A 16470-nucleotide genomic window follows, 5' to 3' on the forward strand; every position below is an offset into this window, starting at 1 on the left:
TCTCGGCTTCCCAGTTTAAGAAGGACAAGGAATTACTGGAGGGAGTCCAGCGGTGGTCTACTAAGATGATTGGGGGTCTGGACCATCTTTATGATGTGGAGAGACTGAGAGAGCTGGGTCTGTTCAGCCTGGAGAAAAGAAGGCTGAGAGGGGATCTTATCAATATTCATAAGTATCTCAAGGGTGGGTGTCAAGAGGATGGGACCAGATTCTTTTCAGTAGTGCCCAACCATAGGATGAGGGGCAATGGGCACAGACTGAAGCATAGGAGGTTCCATCTGAATATGAGGAGAAACTTCTTTACTTTGAGGGTGACAGAACACTGGAACGGGTTGCCCAAAGAGATTGTGGACTCTCCTTCTCTGGAGACATTCAAAACCCGCCGGGATGCATTCCCATGCAATCTACTCTAAGTGAATCCGCTTTAGCAGGTGGGTTGGACTAGATGATCTCCTGAGGTCCCTTCCAAACCCAACCATTCTGTGATTCTGTGATTCTGTGTAGAAACCTCTTCCAGCTGCCTCTCCACATAGGGATTTCTGGTAGGTATCTCTACTCTAAATGAAGAGAAGGTAGTGCTTTGCCAAGCCAAAAGTATTCCATAACAGTGGTCAAATGTGGCATGAAGGCTGGCTTCATCAGAACAGGTAAAATGGCCAAATATATGTTAATGACTGTAGCTGAATAGAAGCAGAATTCCATTGGCCTAAGGGAAATGTGAAAATATTGGAGGATGCAGTCAAAGGGAACTTAGAGAATATTGCAGTATGGTAAGTACATGTACTAGAATGACAAAGTAATATAAGGAAGATCCTTTCATTTTACTTAACTTATCTGATGCATTTTTTGAGTGTGCAAAAGTAGAAAACAGAGATAACTGAACAAAACACTAAAGGCAACTTTAGTACCCTAAACAATGCTTTGGAATATCGAAGACACATACATAGGAGACAGATATGACACAGGACCCACAGAAGACTCACAACCTTGTGAAGTCAAGCAGAATACCTTAGAGCATATTAAGTGGCAGATGATACCTACAATGAGGCACCTGAAATATTCTCAAAGAGTCAGAAAAATATTTTATCTCCATAAGTACCAGGTAAACACTCCCCTAAACACAACCACCAACACAAGGTTTCTTTCATTTTTTTATCCTACTTATTTAATTCTATCATAATATCTTTAGGCAGAGTTCTTAGAGAAAAAGACAGGCTTCACAGAGACGTGAGGGTCACTGGACTGATGCCTTTGGACATGGGTTATTTGTCTTGCAAATGTAAATGCTCATGACCTGATGAGTTAGATGCAGAACAGTATACTGCATAATAAAGACAGACGACTCCAAAGCATGGTCTTAACTTTGATTGTTTGGAGAGGTTTATGAGATTCTTCTCTTCTTGGCGTTTCAATTTCTCGTTGGAAGAATAAAAAAAAGTCACTCAATTTCCAGTTGTGGACAGATTCTGGGCAGATAGATAATTACCCTGCTGTACCTGTGCTCCTGTTCCACCAGTGCCCTGTAGCATTTGAATTGTTTGCCTTGTCTCTCACTGGTTTTGACTTTGTTAAGAAGAATGAAGGCAACATTTATCTCTTAACACAAACATGTATTAGTAAGCCATTTTTAGAGATGCAGGTTAAGTGAGAGACTGTAAGGCACACATATGGGCAGACGCACTACAGCAATTTTAGTGACAAAAAGACCAAAATGGAATGGTTACATTTGGGGAGAATGTGATTGAAAGTTAAATTTGGATATGTGTCACTATTCTGTCAATGCTAAAAGAAAGCGAGAAAATAATGACCTGTAATTCCAACAGGGAACAAACAATCAGACCATTTACAGACAATAGGTGTGTTTCTTGCCATACTCCTCTTTTGATTTCCACATGAAGTTATACACTGAGTAAATTCCTAGCACAGTTTTGTCAAATTTCGTATCACATATCCAGTTATTAAATATCTAGGTTTGAAAAGAGTAGTGACAAATGACTGTTATGTGAAAATCGAGTGGTTTTGGTAATTTCTTGACACAGATGCTATGTAAGCAATAAGACCTGGATTCAGCCATATGGCAATGACTTAAGCCAGGGGTGTCAAACTCATTTTCACCGGGGAACTTTATACAGTTCTAAAATTACATTCAGCCCTTTGAAGGCAACCGCAAGGCTGATGTGGCCCCCAGTGAAAATGAGTTTGACAGCCCCTGACTGAAGCATATGACACCACCATTTACTTTAAGTGCTGCAAAAAGCAGGCACCTGACCCCAATCAGGAGATCTAGTATGTGTTTCCCTGGCACAAACATGCTCTACAATCAACAGACAGAGAGAAGCTACTTTGAAGTGAGAGAAAAAATGCTGAAGGTTGGCTAGAGTTGGCCAGGAACTCGGCTGTGTCTGAACTTCATCCCCTTGCAAAAGCTCAGATATGGCTCTGCCTTCAGTCTCCAGCCTCAGAGCTGTCTCCTAAGGCCTGATGCATAACTAAGCATGGGCTTTCTGCAAAATATCCTAGTGACCAGAATATTCTGAGAAGAGATACCTGTGTTCCAACTTCTCCACAGCTTAAGGAGTTTTGATCTCCAAAATGCCATACCTAACAAGAGTGCTCCACCATCAAATTAGACCTAACTGCTGGAGTAAAAGAGGATAGTGAGAAGATGTTCTCTAACCTTTCTTTCCAGGCTGAGACACTGTGAAGTCAAAAAGACAAAAATCTTGAAGTCAAAAGACAACAGAGAATTGAGAGTCTAACTTTCAGGTCTGTGGATAGATGGAGAGGCAGGGTCCACTCCCTAGCAATTTGTAGCATTTCTAAAAGTTTATTTATGTGACATAAAACATATTTATGTAACTGTAAGAAGGTAGAAATATCTTGGAAGCCTCTTTTTATTCAGTTAATTACTGTGCTTGAAGCTTTCAATATTCTGCAAGATGGAAGATGACAGAAATAAATGTATGTGATAAGAAATTTAGCCATACTGACATTTTGTGATATATTTTGAGTCCTAAGTGATTGTAGAAACCAACACCTGACATTTTAATGTCCAGAATTTTGAAAAATTCTTCTAAGAAATAATTTCATTGTATTATAAATTCATAGTATTCTGTAATTAAAATATTTTAATTATATAAAATTGCATAAAATTGTAGTATGCTATAAGTACGTTATTTTATTTTTATTATTATTTTCAATTGATAAACAAGAGGAAGGCAACAAACACACCTTCACTTTCAACTCTAGACAAGAATGTGGAGGTAGTCAAGAAGAATGAACGGAATAGGAAAATGCTGTGACATTAGAGAGCTGGTTTTGACAGAAAGATTTCCAGCTCCTGTAATGGTGTTGCAAGCAAAATGTGTAAGACTTCACACAGATTCATAATCAGTGAAGCCATAATAATCCCTGACATGCATTATTTTTGAGCCACTGCTGCCCTTATGCAATGTGTTAAGACAACGAACTTCCAAACGCAATCAGCAGATGTCACAAACGTTACCGCTCCACTCTGTAACACACGGCAGTGAGTCAGGGCAGGCCCCTGGGAGACTTTAAACGTGGGTTGGAGTGCAGCACCAAAGCAGAAGAAGCTCTCGGAGATTTAAACTCTCCCACTTCTGTCACTGTAACTTGGTCTGACTTGGAGCCAGCAAACACTGGAGGTGCTGCTCTTTCTCACACTATCTTTAAAAAAAAAGTGCCTTATGCATTTAGCAGGTTATTATGGGGAGAAAAAAACTCATATTAGAAAAAAATATCAATTTCTTGTATTCTTTTTTAACCACAGATTTTACCTCACCAAGCTTCCTTTTTCACTGTCTTACAACATTGTACACCATCTCAGTTGAAAAGAAAATGAAATTGTATAGACATGTGGCATATAAGGACCACAAAATTTCTCTGCACATGTTCTCTGCTACTCAGTTTACATGGGCAATAAGGATAATAGAATTTCTACAGCTTTTTCACCTTTCATACCCATTCCAGATTCTTGAAGGGTCTCTGAGGGACTGGTTTGAAGCATGCTATTCAATGTCCCATAGAAAATACAAATCCACTAACCTGATTTTTAAAATGCCCACTCACTTTGATACATAAAGTTATTTGAAAAGTACCATTTTCTAGAAGATATATGATACTATTGCAAATGATCATCGGGAATTTGAAAACACAAATTCAAAATGTCTGTTGTATACAACTCCTGCATAGATGGAACCAGATATTGCTCCCTACTCCCTATTTAAAGTTGCCATTAACATAAATAATATTTAAATATTTTGAAATTACTCCATATTATTCCTTTTATCCTTAAGAGGATCAGAGCCTGTAAGCATCTGATTCAGTTCCAGAGGCATTCAGTCACCAGTAGCACACAACTATAGCATCAGGTACAGACACTGCAATATGTTGAATGGCTGAGGATGTCAAAGGGTGAGATTTAAGTCCACAGTAATTCTGAATTTGCAGATTGAATTCCCCACGAACACAAACTAAGTTTCAAATATACATTTATTTTAAAATGTTTCCAGAGTACATATACACTGAAAATATTTAGGGTGCATTGATGTTGCTTTAGTTGTCTTCTGAAGTCTTGGATTGTGCTCTTCAACAAGTGGGAGCTTGGAGACCACCGGTCACTGGTATGATTATAGTCGCAAGATGTGAAATGCCATAATTGCAGTCTTGGAAATGCTGGGCTAAGTCCTGAATATATTTTACCACTGCGCATTAGTGGGACCTTATTATACAATATTACTTATCTCTAGCACTGTATTTCCTGTATTTACATAAGAAAAACTATAAACATAGTGGTAAATAAAATGACATCTAAGCCTCACCTTACATGGACTTTGCTGTTTGCAAACTTAAGTGTGCCCTAACAGAAAAAAAATCTTTTATGCTTCATTAAACCTAAACAACAACAACAAATCTTCAAACAAATGTTCTTCTGTTGGCTAAATTCTGCAATAGTTAAAGGCCCAATAGGTGTATTAATTGTTGTTTCATCTGAGGCTGAAAAGATAATGACCAAATGCATTGCTCCTCTGCCAGTCCCTATGTAACTCAAAGGAACAATAAGCCAGCTATATATCCTAAAAAAACCAACCTACCTTCACAAGTCCAAGCCCTCCAAGACAACTCTTCTGACCTGCTGCCTTTAATTATAATTACAGGTCAGTGCCAAGTTGTGGACTTTAAGTGCAAGTATTTATACTTTAGACCAATGCCATTCCTTGCTTCTCAGAGTTTGATTAAGGCAGAAAAGGTTTTATTCAAAACAAATCTGATAAAAGGGAGAATGACAGGAGTGAGACATGGCTCCTCCTCCTTCCACAAAGGATTCTTCCTCACTAGCAGAATCCTCCTCTCCTTCTCCCTCCCTCAGTCTGACAATTGCAGAGTGCCAAGATGTGGAAATCATCTTTCCACTGGTGACATCTGTCTCCCCAAAGAGCTCTGGAGGCAGTTACTGTGATAGCTTTGGAGTTTGTCATATGATTAGGTGAATATCGAACAGTCTGAGACTTCATTCTCTTAATGGTAGCTCATGTGACTCATGTTTGATTGCCTGGAATTAATGCAATGTATCATCTTATTTTTTTTTTTTTTTTTTTTTTGTGCTAAGAAAGGGAGGAAAAAGGCTTAAATAAATTTATGCATAGGGATTGCAGTTTAGGAATGTCTTCTCTTTCATTTATTGAAGGGTTTATCCATAACTATCAGTCAGCATTGTCCGTTTATGCATCTACTGGAAATACTGAATTTTCATTGTGAAAAGGCTGATGCTTATGAACACGTAAAAAAGCTTTATGTGTCACTTCTTTGCAAACAGGGACTTCAGAACACTCTCATTAATGAACTATAAAGGAAAAAGATTTTTTAAAAATAACAGCTCTCCTAAGAAATGACATTTGTAAAGAGTACTGATTAATATCAGAAACAAATCAAAAGAGTTAAAGAAGTTTTAAGTATTATCCTTTTCAGCATAGCTATCAATAGGAAGCTGACAATAGTATTATTGCTATTTACATATTGGTAACATGCTGGTAAGAATTTGCATAACGTATTGTGGTTCTATGCTCTAGGGAGTTGCATTGTAACATATTGGTGCTTAATGAACTCTGAAAAAATTGATTTTCCACAGAGTAAATTAAGGAATGCATTATAGCTGTTAAAGCAATCTTAAGGGAAATCTGAGGCTTCCACTGCAGCACCATGCTTAGTAAGTAATAAATTACATGTTATACTTATTTGCCTTAATTCATGCTAATTTTGTCCAATTAATGTATCACAGTAATTCAGAAGCCTGTCACAGGAGAGCTAATTATTTATTGGATTTTTGTGTTCAGCTCCCTAGGAGTCTACTAGCAAACAAACTTGCGACTGTCTTTCTGTTAGGTCCACAATGACATTCTTATGTCTTACTGTGAGAAGAAAAAGAATGTTACTGTTTTCTGGTTTCAGTTATAAAAATGAATCATTATTCACATAAGTTAGTTTTTTGTTTACAAACTGGTGTCACATCATGACAGACTGCCATGCTCTTAGGATGAGATCCAATGTTTGTCCTCTTCCTGTAAATGTCTGACGTGACATAATTCTTATTAAAGACCATGGTGGTACTTTTCACAACCTGAAACCTTCTTCTGAGTGTCTGTAAAGTTCAAGAAATAAACCCTTCTCGTTCTTTTCACTGAAACCTGTGTTTTTCAAAATCCATTGGCTTTAAAAATCAAGCACAACATGCCCATAGCAATTGATAGTCTTTCACAAAAATAGATTTTTAACTGTGGCAGAATGTTAATTCACAGCGAAGAATGAATTATTTATGAGATTAATTTGTGCAATTCATACCTATAAATAATATGGCAGTTGCTAAATAATTTGCAGAGTGATAAGATGCAGACATCACAGTTAAACAATAAGAGAGTCACCAGCTGTGAAATACCCACTATCTGCTCGCATTCTGTCATGCACAAGCATTTACAGAAAATTGTTTGTTGGGGGTGGAAAGTATTAGATCTGATACTTGGCTTCTTCTCATGGGTAGCGGGAGAATACTTGTCAGTTGATTACTGTCTTCTACCCTACGCAAAAAGAAGTGATATTTCTTTAAATGTATAATGCAAAGTGATGTTACCAGCAGGCTACATAAAATCATGTGATGTAACCTGCCATAATATGATGCACATGACCGACTGTGTCACAAATTTAAAGAGACTTATTTTAGAAGAACTGGTGAGAAAAAAAATATTACCCTTACTCCTTTCAGTCAGTTGCTATTGATCTGTGTTTGCCTATAGCCAAATGAATACCTGGTAGTTCAGTAAACGTCTCTGAGTAATATACCATCTTACACTTACTGTAGCTATTCTTATCACTTTAAAAGCATCTGTCAAGCACTTCATAATTTTCTACCATTGTTTTTCAATCTCTCTATTCCTAGCAAACCCACAAAAGCTTGACAAAGAATTAATTATCCAGTCCTTGTTTCTTGGAAAACAGTTGTTTAATTGTTTATGGCATTTAGAATCTGAAATTGTCTTCTTAATTGTCTTCCTTGGCTTCTCTCTTCTGGAAAATATGAAGCCTACACTTACTGTTAAGAATGTTTAAAATCCCATCAAAGTCAACTCTGTAACTAGGAGCTTTATTTTCAGACTGCTTTACCACGTTTTCCTGACAAGGGGACGGAATATGGGCACCGCTTCCAAGGTAAGAGCACATGTGGCCAACCATACCATGCAAACATAATGGCTGTTTTATGAATGGTTCAGAAAAGGGATGAACTACACAAAAGAGTAACAATCAACAAAGAAAACCCAAGCAGCAGGAAGAATAGACCTTATGACAATGTCAGAAAATAATTCCTGGCAGCAAATATATGAGTTTTGAAAGGCCACTTGCCTGAAAATATTCATAACTTTTTCCATTTCTCAATCCTTTTTTCCAACGAGTAGTCTGCATCATTGCCTATATGGAGAAGTTTAAACAGCCTCTTCTTGTGAGCCAAAAGCGGCACAACCTGACACTGAAAATCATCTGAAACACTAATCATGTGGAACAGGTGACAGAGTTTACATTGTAAAGATGTCACCCTATGGATATACAGAATAGTAAAAAGCCTAAAAAGTTAAAACAAGAGTTTGAATCCCTAGTTGGAATGAATGTTTTAAAGTGCCCATGTTTACTCTCTTGTTAAACTAATATGTTTGCTTCTGCTAGATGTAGCAGAAACTTATAAGCTAACTTTCGTGTTACTTTAACCTCATATAGCAACTTCAAAAAAACTGCACAATACCAAAACACCCTTGGAGAGGGAAGGTTGAAGACAAGGAACTAGATGTTCATTAGAGACTCCATTTGTAACAGAGCTTTGACTGTGTTTGCTCCTTCCTTCTCCAAGCCACCCTCCTGTTGAGCCCAGCTGCACAAGGACAGTAGGGAGGAAGAGTATTGTACTTCCCCTCTTCTTTCTGCTTCTGCCATCTGATAAATGCTTCACTTTAAAATCTTCTTCTCTCCATGGAGGCAGCTGCTTTTCTGCTAGTTATTTTATTGGGTTATCTTCTGGTCATTCAGAATATGACAAAAGAAATCAAGTTTCAAACACCTTCTTGTATCACAGAAATGTAAGGAAATACTGAGTCACACAGCAGCAAGTGGTAAGACTGCTATGATCTTCAACTACCCAGGAGTTCATCCAAAGTCTCTTGTTATACTAAACACCTGTAGACCTTAATTTCTGGATCTGTAACTTTCCCAACACCAGTGTATTTTGTCATTCCTCCTGACACCTGACATGTTCTGGCACACTGTTTCTTTCCAACACAGAGACAACTCCTTTCTCCGCACGTGGAATGTCTTTGTCTCACTTCTTTCCCCTCCCATGTCCTTCTGCCACCTCCCTGGCAAAGATCCATCAGCAAAGGGTTTCACATATCCCTTTTCAGGCTGACGAGATTTATGTGGTCTTTCATCACCCAACAAATGAAGAAAGGCTTCTCATGAAATTAGAAATATGTACTGAAGATCACATTCACAATGCAGATTATTTGTATAATCAATGCCATAAAAAATCCATCCTGTTATGCCAATAAGCCACATTTGTCAGACTATAAAATACATTTTTTAAAAAAAAAGTTACAATGTAGCAGCATGTAATTTTGGGGAAGATCCCCACTGGAAGCAGCGTCTTCCTTCTTCTCTCAAAGGAAACACAGAAAGGTTTTACAGATTATAGAGATTCCCAAACCAATCCTGGTCTCAGTGTTTTCAGAAAACAGTGCTGTTCAAAATAGCCGCATCCTTCTTAGCCATAGCTGGATGCAGAGCCAGCACAAATGCTTTTCTGGCCGTTCATATCATCATGGGTGAAATCAGTGCAGAAATCAGGGCAGGAACCATCAGAGAGAGAGAAAGATGTGGATACACTCATAAAACTCATAAAACTGCAAGCTTATACAAATAGCTTTCATTTACACACTGAGTTCAGAAACAGATTATTAAAAGAAATGGAGGGCAATGATATCAAGGCTTTTAAATGATAACTAAGTAGCATCTTGGCCTCGATTACAACACTAAATTAAAGCAAAAATCATATTAAAAAAAAAGGTGACCCAACTCAGTATTAATTATAGAATGACAAAACCACACAGGTTGGAAAGGAGCTCCAGAAGTCATCTAGTTCAACCTTCTGCTCAAAGCGGGTCCTTTGGATCAGGCTGCTCTCTTGGTGAATGATTAGCTTACTGGGGTGCAATGGAACTTAGCTAGACAAAGAAGGAAGGTAGTAGTTTCTTATAGAGTAAATTGTAGCAACAGGGAAGAAAAGGGAAAGGAAATTCAAAAGTGGCTATAAAAATGAGGCAGACTATGGCTACAAATAGAAGTTGCAGGTGATGACACACTCTGCCTCTTGGCCTCCTGTTGCCTTACAACATAGGTGACTGAATGAGTTGTGCTAACGGACACCCACTGCTTATCTTTGTTTTCCTGTCCACCAGTGGTCGATCAAGACTAAGAACACCTACAGACCTGCTTGCAGAACTCACACATGACCAGATTCCTTGTCCTGACCACCATGAGCTGCTCATAAGTTCTTGTCTTGTGTGTGTGGCTCTTACTGTCCTGTTCCATGTCTCCCAAACACTTCTGAAATGAATTATAACTATTCTTCTGTAATTTGAAAGGTGACTCTCCAATTTCAGCCAGAGTTTGAAAATAAGTTTGTTTCTTTTGATAATATCAAGGTGGTTAGCAGAAATAGCAAGAGTTCTGTTTGCTTATCTGTGTCTCATAGTATCATGGATTTCCTTTTTTTCTATCTGGGGATTCTGGTATACATTTATGTGCTTTTGCAAGAGAGAGGAGAGAACACAGCCATTGCCTCTATACTGGTTGCTGCTACACCTGCCGTTGCTGACTTCCTACGAAAGTCTGTTTCTTGCATTTGGTAGTTACATATGTAAATACAGGACTGCAGTAATCAACTTCAGGACTGCAGTTTAATAAAATCACTTACGAGTAGCCCCATTACACAAGTGATGCCACCTGATGTGCAATTGACCCCGTGGTTTATCGGAGGGTTGCACCTCTCCTGCTGTTCATACAAATCTCCTTTTTTTCAGCATACTACTGCAGTTCACTGTTCTGTTTTGTAAGTATTTTATATGGTTGTGCTGGAATTAACAGAGGGACCGCTTTGAGATTTTCAGGTGAAATGTATTATAGAAATGAAAATAAACTACTAGCTTATTTGATGCAGAGGCTGCTATATAACTCTACCTAGCAATTACATTTACTTTCCATGCCTATCAGTATGCACTCAGAGATTGATAGATGATGGTTTTATAATTCTTAAATACTTTTTTGATATCCTAAACCTATAGAGCCTTCAGACATTTTGTTCAGGAGATTTGGAACACTTTGCTACTTGAAATAAAAAGAGCTTCAATTGCCAGGGTTTTAAATCCAAACATTTAAGGCATTGATTTTACTTAGTTTTTCTAAAGTAACTCCTTTAGGAAATTGAGTGCTACATTGCTAATTTTAACCTTATTCATTTTAAAGTGCTCCAGGACACTAGCACAAAGGGCACTGTAAAAATTGCATTGTGCTGTATTAGGTTTGAATAGGATGAGTTATAGAACTGTTTGAGACTTTGAATTTCCAGAATTTAGTTATTACAATGCTTATAATACTAAAGGTTTCTTATGTATGCATTTTATGTTTGGGGTTTTTTTCTTAATAATCATAATTTCTAAGAAATATCCACTATACACAGTCTGTCAGTAAAGCTTTATAACATTTTCTATTGCAATACAGCTGTTAAAAAAGATTTTATAGAACAGTTATTCACACCTAAAGATAATTTAAAATGCAAATGTTCGTCACCTAAATAATAGTAGAAATTAATCTTCTATAAAATGAATCTGTAAAATATTTCCAGTGTTGATTAACCTGCAATGGATTTTTTCTTTTGCAATACAATAAATATGCTCACCTTGTATAAATCTGAGTACAGAATGCAAAACTCTGCCTGAATATTACATAATGACAGTAAGTGGTTGTGTATTCAGAGTAATCAATGCAAAATAATTCGTATGCAATTTGAATTTTAGAACATTTTTACAATAAAACATTTGGAGGTTTATGGCCTGCTACTGCACAACTAAATATACACTAAAAATACAGCAAAGATTGCACTCATTTTCCTTTAATGATTGTAAAAATTTATGTAGGACTATATAATTGATTTCAGTAAAAAGTGGTTCATAATACTTTACCTTTTAAAACAATAATATCATTTCATAGGTGTATTTTTCCTGTAAGTATTCCTTCAAAAAAATAGATGGCATAGTGTGAAAATGTGAAAGATATTGCAAATATTCTGATTTTTCCTCTCTCTTTTTCGGTGATTTGTCTCAATCCCATGTATAATCTAGCATTCACTGCAAGTGATAAATATCTAACATAAGCAGGCATAGAATTACTTTAAAGGTAATAAGCAAAATTTGAAAGATACTATGAGTTGAGAGGGAAAAATAATCAGAAGTATTCAAAAAGGTAAACATTGGCTTTGGAAGAATAAATGGAACATTCCTTAATTGCTTTTTAAGACCAGTGGAAAATATTCCTCACACATACAGTGTGCTTTTTTTCCCCTGCCTCTCAACAAGGAGTAATTTGTGAAGGGTTAAGTTAGTGTAGAAAAAATAAGGTGGATGAACTTCAAGCAACATTTTAATAGATATACCACCAAACTTCAGCAGGTCATTGGGGAGACAGATCGATGGAATGTATGTTATCACTAACATCAAAAAGAATAGATCTATCACAGGAAAAAAAACCCAAACTATTTAAAAATTTAAAGCATTATCTATAGTATTTTTATTCAAAGACTTTTTTGAACAATTGTGTTTGCTTACACACTTCTTTGACAAGAGAAAGGTCCCACAAATCCTATCTTCATGGTCAAAGTACTACATAGGCTTTTTGCATTCCATGTGTAACCAGATTTGATATGTACTTCAGTTATGTTTAAAATAGGCATTAGTGATTATAAGTCATCTTAGCTTTGAAGGAAGAGTCACTCCAAAATAAAAAAGGGATAGCAAAGTCAGGCAGTTATATACATTTTTACTTTTACATTCTCTGTATTAAAACACGTTTAGCACAGTAAAGCATGCACTACATAGCATTTATCTTCTGCTATCTCCCTGAGTGATATCCAAAAGAAATTGAAACCCACAGTTATCTTCTCACTTGTCTGTGTATTTCCTGGAGCATGCCTTTTATATATTTCCAGCGTGTCCTTCCCTGTTATACTCCAGATCCACCTTTTACCTTCCTTGGTGAGACCAACAAAATTTGTGGTTTTATAATCACCCACTTGTTCAGAGCCAAATTACAGTAGGCACTTTATTGATGAACAGAAAGTGCAGCATTTGTGGTAGAGACCCATTGACTGGAATAGCACGGGGCCTCTAGAGACCCCCGGCCTGCAACGCATTCATGGCAAAACACGGCCTGATGTACCAGGAGGGATGTAGACGAGAGCTGTCAGTAGCAGGGAGGCAACATGAATCAGAGCATCATCTAAAGTCATGAGCCTGTATGTAACATTCACATCCTGCTGCTCTTCTGAGGTGGTAAGACAGGGAGACCAGACCTTCTGAGAGAAGTAACTACAAATTTGTTACAATTCTGTGATAACCAGGATGGGTGATTAAGATCTGTAATGTGTTCTACAGCTTTAACTGTAAAATGTCTGATTAAATTAACTCAATCTAATAATCTACTTACTTTTCCAGTAGCAAAATTTGCAATGGGTTAGAAAAGAAGAAAACTCTTTCATATTTCTTATAAGGTCTTTTTAGTTAGAAAATACAAATTTACATACAAGTGGGAAATGTTTCTCATCCCTGAGAACAATTTTCATTAAATATTCTGGTTTTGCAATGAAAAGGTAAAATTTTGTCTAGCAAACAGAAAATAAAGTTATTTAAACAATGCCTTACTTTTCCCATCAAAATAGTTTTGAGTAAGTATATTCAGTTTTACTTATATGAGATGCTTTTCTCAGAGAAAACATTTGTACAAAACAATCAATGTTTGTAACTAAATAATTTATGTTGGCTGAATTTAGCAATTTTTAGTGTATTAATTAGGCTTGAAGTTTCACTCATCATGGTTATTTAGGACTGGATTACAACACATAACCATTTTTCTTCTTGGGACTGGGATACAAGGTAGAATACTGTAGCAAATTTGTTGAAATATATTTGTGGTCAGAATTAGTCAGAAAATTTCTCCCATGGAAAATTTCAAATCTGAAGCAAAATGTAAGAAATGGAAATGTTTTTATTTGGAAATTCTGACATACCGTCTGCCAAGAGTTGTGCTCCAAGTGCCCTTTGCTGGGGGGGGCGTTGCATGATCAAGATATTATATATACAATAGTAGCCTTTCTTAGCTAATCTGACTAAAGAAAATCCCCAGAAGATATAATGTAGCTGGGCAATCCGTGCAGAGACAAGGAAGATGACCTACTGCTCTTCTAATCTCCACACTTAAAGCATCAGTGTGGCAGCATTTCAGCTTTCTGGCACATGGTTCCTACACTGTTTTTTAATATGAAAACCAGATCTCTTGCACGAATAAAGAAATAGTTTTAGATCAGCTGGCCATTGGGGAGGAAAAAAAAAAAAGTGAAATAGAACTTCTCACACTCCTCCGACTCAAGACCCTCTTCATAGTTAGTGAGAACAGCAGTCACCTCTGAGCCAAAATTCCTCTAAAACAGGTCAGATAAATTGCACCCAAAAGCACCTATTCCTCTCCATGGACTCCCAAAAATGTTGGGGTAACTCATTCAGATACAGATCTCCAATTTTGTGAGAACAATTCCAGCTCTGGTCTTCAGTCACACACTGTTCTAGTGGAAAGAGAGAAAAGAAAGGAAAGCAAACTTTCCCTTGGGTTAGGAAGTTACTTTTTCTATCTCTTCTGAGCTCTTTTTGTCCACAACTTGATGCTGTTTCACAGAGTGATCGCTGGATATCTTTCATGACACTTTCACACCATTTTCTGAAGAATGATGAAACAGAAGTTTTCAGTCCCATTTCTTCTCTGTACTTTCATGTAGCTCCCACAAAATTTCAGCAATCAAAGCTACACTTATGTGTTGTAAAAGAAAACAACACAAGTCTTGTTCTGACTAGGGTTATCGGTTCAGTTTCCATGTTTGTTTCAGTGAAGTAAATAACAAAATTATATATGTACCTTTCGATATATTCCTGCAATTCTATTTAATTTAACTGAAATCATATGTGAGTTTCAAAAAATATCAGCCTGTAGTCTGTATTCATATCTCAAGTACAACACTTTTAATTTACATTGACTCCTTTGAAGTCAATGGATTCAGGCCAGTGTAAATGATAAAGTCTACTCTGTGACCCTAAAATTCTCGTAGTAGAAGGACTGCATCTGTAATCATACTTTATGGCATTTTACAGTGTAGGCATACAAATTTGCTGCAGAAACACACTTTTGAACTCTGCATTCTTTTCTTTAAGCTGCTATCTTAGTGGAAGAATTTAGGCGTATTTTGCCATCAAAATATATAAAAAAGACATGAATAAATCAAACTTCACAAGCATAAGTCAAGTATATTTTAAATCCTTTCAACACCACTAATCAGCTATTCTTGCATCTATACAATTAAAAATAATAGAAAACAGATGCAAAGAACTGGAGAGATCATTCAGTTTATCCTTTACCCCAAAGGAGGTGCCAGTACTTACGATATTATCTAGGATACACAATATATTAGCTTTCTTTTTGCCTACCACAAAATTAAGGTATTCAGAAAGTCCCATTTTCAATATTTTGAGAACTCCAGTCCGGGAGCCTACATATATAAAGGCAAATGAAATATTAGTTACCTAAATGTTTGTATGTTCAAGTTCCAGTTGAAAATTATCTACATCTGCACATAAGGCCTGACATAACTTCCACTGAAATCAATGTGGATTACTTTACCGCTAACTTTCATGGACTTTGGGGTAAGTCCTTATCCAGACCCCCATGTAGAATAATTACATGCACAACTGTAAACATACAATGTTTCATACAAATTTGACAACATAAAACTAATTTATTTGAAAATTTTATCCACAAATGAACACTAATCAGTATAAACGTTAGAAGAAAATTTCTCCAGCTAAATTAAAGCATAATTCTTAAGATCAGAATATGTTAATTAATATAATCACTAGTGAATATAAGGCCATTTACCTCTCTTATCACACACTTTCGTTGCATATAACTTCACACACCTGAATAACTAGAAGTTTCTTCATGCACCTCTAATAGCAGCTCTTAACTACAGGACAACTCACATGAAAAATTTACAGATCTACAGAGAATCTTTAAAAAACACTAAAGCTTTGTTTTACTTGTTGTTTCTTGAACAACAACCTTTTACCATTCTGAGTATTTGCTGTACAATGGGGATATTAATAGTTACCCTTAGACTGCACCTTATCTTTTACTGTAAACCTCTTAGCCAGTGCATTCACATTTCATGTCCTTTCACACTGCAGTTCACTTGGAGACAAAAGCAAGAAGAATTTGCTTCAGTTGAGCTATTCCTTTTTAACAGACACTTTCCAGCTCACTTGCAGAAGCTGCCAAAAGGGAAATCAAGGATTGAGATTAGCATTTTTTTTTTCCAAGATATAAAAGACCAGCAAGGTCATGGGGATTTTTAAAATGTATCTGTCATTGATTACAGTGTCATTAAAGTATTTGCTAATTGATGGACTGTCAACTATGGGACAGTCCTATACCTCTAATCCTCTAATTGTACAGTCTTCCAAGATACTAATATCATAACCAGATCTTAAATTTGTCCTGTTGGAAACTGCTTCCAAGTTTTACACTTTCACTGCTGTTGAA

Source organism: Caloenas nicobarica, chromosome 1 (assembly GCF_036013445.1).
Source record: "Caloenas nicobarica isolate bCalNic1 chromosome 1, bCalNic1.hap1, whole genome shotgun sequence".
Lineage (NCBI taxonomy): Eukaryota > Metazoa > Chordata > Aves > Columbiformes > Columbidae > Caloenas > Caloenas nicobarica.